Consider the following 5,618-nt stretch of genomic DNA (forward strand, 5'->3'; position numbering starts at 1 on the left):
TCTTATCCAGCCAGTTGATTATTTCATTGCATTTGTCAAGGATCTTCTGTTTGTCTTCATCACCAATTTTGCCTTGCAGTTTATCATCCTCAATAGTTGCCTTCATGTTGAGAGCATAAGACTCAAGAGAATTCTTGGAAGACACCTCGTTTCTCTGATTCTTATCTTCAGCCTTGTACTTCTCTGCCTCCTGGACCATGTGCTCAATGTCTTCTTTGCTCAGATGACCTTTGTCATTGGTGACAGTGATCTTGTTGTCCTTCCCTGTGCTCATCCAAAAGCAGCAGTTGGCTCATTGATGATTTGGAGGACACTGAGACCAGGGATGGTTCCAGCATCTTTGGTGGCCTGTCTTTGGGAATCGTTGAAGTAGGCTGGTACTATGACAACAGCATTTGTGACAGTCTTCCCAAGGGAAGCATCAGCAATTTCTTTCATCTTGGCCAAGATCATAGATGATACTTCCTCTGGATAGAAACTTTTGGTCTCCCCTTTGTACTCCACTTGGACCTTAGGCCTGCCTGCGTCATTCACCACCGTGAAAGGCCAGTGCTTCATGTCTGACTATACAACTGCATCATTAAATCTGCAACCAATCAGACATTTGGCATCAAAAACTATGTTGGTGGGGTTCGTTGCAACTTGATTCTTTGCAGCATCATTGATTAAACGTTCTGTGTCAGTGAAAACAAAGTAGTTGGAGGTGGTCCTGTTTCTTTGGTTATTAGGAATGCCACTTTCCCATGTTGGAAGACTCCTACACAGGAGTAGTGGTGCCAAGATCAATGCCAATTGTGGGTCCCTTCAACATGTTTGCTGGGGCGTCAGAGGTCATAGATGACCGCTGTGGAGAGAGAAGGGCTGCTGCTGCACTGAGTAGCCACTTTTGCTTTTGTAGTGATTGTAACAAAGGGGTCAGAGGATGGTAAGAATCATTCAGGTTTTAGATTGTCAACAAACTTGGACTCAGAATTTTAATTATTTAATCATATTTTAATAACCATTGAGTAGACTCATTTAGCTAGAGGTGTTACATAACAATAATCTTCATTTTTTGCTATAAATAAATCAGAAAAAAGAGTTAATATCTGAATGACAAGTTTTTCATGAAGAGAGAAAAAAAGACAGTGAAATGAGATTCATCATATGCCCTGTTGTATGCCTAGTTATAATACCAGCACTGTATTAGTGGAGGGTTGATGTAGGGATGAAATGAGGTACTCTCAGGTCACTGAATATTTTAAAAAAGAGAATGTTTACTTTTTTTCTAACACACCAAGAAAATGCAAATATACAATGGCATTTATCTTTTCTGGACAAGGAGGGTCCCTTAGAACTTCATCTGGAAATGTGGTTGCTCAGTAAGTCATCAGGGTATGATGACTTGCATGTTCTCAGGCACTTATCAAGTCTGAGAAGATCAGACTATATGAAGGTAGCATTATACATCATAGTACTAAGGATAAGTCTTTATTTAAAAAATTATCATGAAAATAACCACAAGTTTCATACTAACATTAATTATTGGAGATAAAAGTAGCAGATTACATAAAGAAACCTAACACAAATACTATATATCATGAAGTTTCCCCTCCCAAAAATGTATTGGTAACACATGAACACAATAAGTTTCAAATAGCGCTACATTGCATGGAATCAACTGCGTTAACAAAGGAAAATACTTACTATGATCATGGGCATTATTTCTGAATGAATTGTCTTTGAACAGTCAGATCATCAACTTGCCAGGCTTTTATTATTGAGTTTATTAATTCATTTTGTTTCCCAATTCTTCCTTTTCTATTATGTTCTACTATCTTAGATTTCTACTTTTTGAACCAATACCACAGTTGTTTTTTAAACCTTTACCTTCCATCTTAGAATTAATACTAAGGATTGGTTTCAAGGTAGAAGAGCAGGAAGGGCTAGAAAATTGATGTTAAGTACCTTGCCCAGGGTTGCAAAGCCCAGGGTTACCCAAGACTTCCCATCTCTAGGCCTGGCTCTCTGTCATCATTTGCCTTAAGATTTTGAAACTTTTGATTCACCAAGTGAACTTTTGCTATTTTTGTCTAGTTTTTAAATACTCCATTTGTAGTTCAACTGATAAAAAAATTATTAAACAACAGTAACATATTTATTATATTGGCAGGGCCCAACCTTGATAATGACAATCTCTTGACTTTTTGGTATTTCTTTAAAGTTTGAGAAATTATTTCCAGGATACAAAATGTTAGTGAGAGCTTCTCATGGCCACTATTCATGCTCCAGATGTTCCTGCTTTCTTCTCTCTCCATGTCCCCCAGTGTTTATTGTTATGTTGATTACCTGAAACCCTCATTCAGATAGACCACCCCATGAATAATGGATAATATAATAGTTCTCTTCATTCTTTTCTTCATTTCTCACTAGCAATAGGTAATTATAACAAACCAACTATTGCTTTATTGTTCCTGGCTGCAGAGATTTTTTCAGAGGTCCTAATGTTATCCTTTGAGAATAATATATTAAAATGTCAAAGATATTTTGGTGTTCATCATCCAGTTCTGATCTTACAGTTGATGACACTGAAGCCCAGAAGACTGAAGTAATTTAGCCATGATCACTTACGTTGGAATTAAATTCAGGTCTTTTGATATCAATTTTAGCATCCTTTCCACAGTATCAAATGCCAACATCTTCTAGCACTTTAGAAATTTATTAATTTATACTCTCTCTCTCCCCCTTTATATATATATATTTATTCATTCAAAATCCAAACTGGTATAATAATGATACTTGCTAATGAAGTCATAAGCAACCAGTAACATAGGTTATCTAACAATAGTTGTCAACACCATTCCTGCAAATGATTTTCATCTCAATCATTTCAGTCATATAAACAAGAAGCCATTCCAATTTGATTCTGATCTAATTCAGATGATCACATTTACAATGCATTTTTGGGCACTAGGATTAAAATAATAATTATAATTAGTTCCTCACCTCAGAGAATGTATAGTCTATTGGGGAATAAAATACATAAATCAAAGGCTAATAAAATGTTGATAGACATTTCAAATTTCCATATATGCAAAGGCATACTAAAAACAGATGATGCAAGCATGATAAAACATCAAGGTAATTTTGCAAATGGAAGAAAACCATGTGATATTCATAGTTCGTATCATTGTTGTTTAAACAAATATCAATGGAAATAAATTCTGGGTATAGTTTTTACCTACATCTGTTTGGTTTCCAAGAGACTATCAGTGATATAGAAGTATTCTTTGTCGCCTGCAGCTCAAAGTTAGTAAAAAAAAAAAAAAAAAAAAAAAAAGGCAAAGTAGCCACTATCTTCTGTTTTGACCTCTCCCAGCCAGTGGTAAAAAATGTCATTTATGGTGTTGCTTTTTACTTCCCCATCATAAACAGATACTGTATATGACCTATAATACATGTGGGACAATAACATTGTATAATACAGCTGAGCCTCATTGTTCTCTCCAATCTTTTGATGCTTTTAAATAAAAAGTGAACTTTTCTTAAGATGCCTTCCTCCAATTGTAAGTTGAGGCAAAATCATTCCCCAGAGGTCAACAGATTGTGATCCATTAAATGTCACGAAATGGAATTTTTTTTCCTCTGTAAATGTTGGATCCTAGTATGAGAGGCTTAGCAAGATATTCAAGGGATTCTATGCAGATAAATGCTTGGTCTCATCAGTTCCCCTAAATCTAGGAAATGTTTTCAGCTAAATAAACATGAAGTATATGCAAACAGGCCATCTTATTTTAGCACATACAATTCCTGACTCTTCCTCTGTTTCTTTTTTTAATAAAAATACTGCCTTATGCTCTCCTCTCCCTCTATGCCTTTATATACCTCTTCATTTTCCAGGATTCCTTTTTGAAGTCAGCAGGAGTTCCTTGAGCATAAGCATTGGAGAGTTGGAAAGAAGATCGATTTTTCTCAGATGTGGTAATTCTGCTTTTCAAGATTACTAGGTTCACATGACACACACACACACACACACACACACACACCCCACCACCACCACCACCACCACCACCACCACCTAGTCTTCTCTGAGTAATTTTCCTATTTTAATTATGATCTGGTATACTACAAAATAATTATCAAAATATGTATTATATATCCTTAGTCTCTTCTTTTTATAGCAATATTTCACTGTTAGTCTGTATAATCCTACTTCTAAAATATTCTACATTGAAGATATGTGTATATGTATTTATGTGCAACTATAATATATTCACACCTAAATACATATTCTATATATGGGTGTATGTATTATATAAGTATATGTGTGCATGTTTGTGCATGTATTTCCATGACCAGGACCACTAGCAATAAGATTATAATTTGATTAAATGATTAAATTAATAGCAACTTTTCTTTTAAAAACACAAAGCTTTATAAATGGAGTTAAGCTTCCCTTTGGTAGTCTTTCAAGGATATTTTAGGTCCGTGAAAGAATGCTTGAAATAAGCACTGCCCCATGATCATCTGGGAGGACAATCTCTCCCCACTATCATCCATTCTTCACTCAGCTGGCAACATGACAGTTTTCCAGCTCAGGTTTGACCATGTCGCTTTCTTTTTCTCAAGAAATTCCAATAGTGTCTTATTAATTCAAGGATCCTACGTAAAACAATTTTGTCATTTAAAGCCACTTACAGGTTTCTCTCACCCTACCTTCATAGCTTAAATGTACAATATTTACTGTATACTACAGTTTAGCCCACCTGAACTTTTGCCATTCCTCATACACAGTACTAATATCACCTTCAGTTTTTGCATCATTTATCCTCATACCTCAAATGCATTCCCTCTTCTCCCTCACTGAAACCTTAGATTCAGTGCCCAGCTCGTGACCCTTCTCTATATATTCTCCCACTCTTCCAACTGCTACTGCCTTCTCTACAAATTACTTTGTGTCTATTTTGTATACACATTCATATATGTTGTACACATCTATCACCCTAATTGCCACAATTATAGGTGCTAATAGCACATACTGTTTCCAAAGACTATTTTTAACTTAACCAGGCATATTTGTCAGGAAAGGGACAGAGCATAATAATAATGATAATAAAAAATAACAATAATACGAATAGTGAAATCTATATTTAAGAAGTCAGTCTTTACTAAGTTAATCAATAAATCAGTAAGCACTTTTTAAATGACATTGTTTTAGAAACTAAGGATATAGTAACAAAAAGTAAAATATTCCCTTCACTCAAGGAACATCCAGTCTAGCAGAAGGCACCACCTTGTGTTCTTGTCTTTGTTCCCCTAGCACCTAACACAATGAAGTATAATAGGTGTTGAATAAGTATTCTGCCATCGTAAATATGGTGGCTTTTAAAATGTAAATTTCACAGTTTTTATTATTGTTGTTATTGTTACTCTTATCACTGCTGTTATTATTATTATTAATTATGCCTTGTCTCTTTTCTGCCAAATTCATGGTTAAATTCAACATATCTTGTCTTCAGAAATAGAATATACTATAAATACCTCTGTAGCAGTTAGGGCGATAGTCCCAATTATCACCTCTTTCTTTTGTGAAGGGGGTAAGCTTGGAGGCAGAAAGCTTTTTCTCTATTTATTTTTTA

At 35.1% G+C, this 5,618-nt stretch overlaps 1 pseudogene; it reads right to left on the reverse strand.

Annotated features, from left to right (window-relative positions):
- Positions 1 to 270: 270 nt before the first annotated feature.
- Positions 271 to 811, reverse strand: LOC123234323 (annotated as a pseudogene).
- Between the last annotated feature and the right edge of the window lie 4,807 nt (positions 812 to 5,618).

This window comes from Gracilinanus agilis, chromosome 2 (assembly GCF_016433145.1).
Source record: "Gracilinanus agilis isolate LMUSP501 chromosome 2, AgileGrace, whole genome shotgun sequence".
NCBI lineage: Eukaryota > Metazoa > Chordata > Mammalia > Didelphimorphia > Didelphidae > Gracilinanus > Gracilinanus agilis.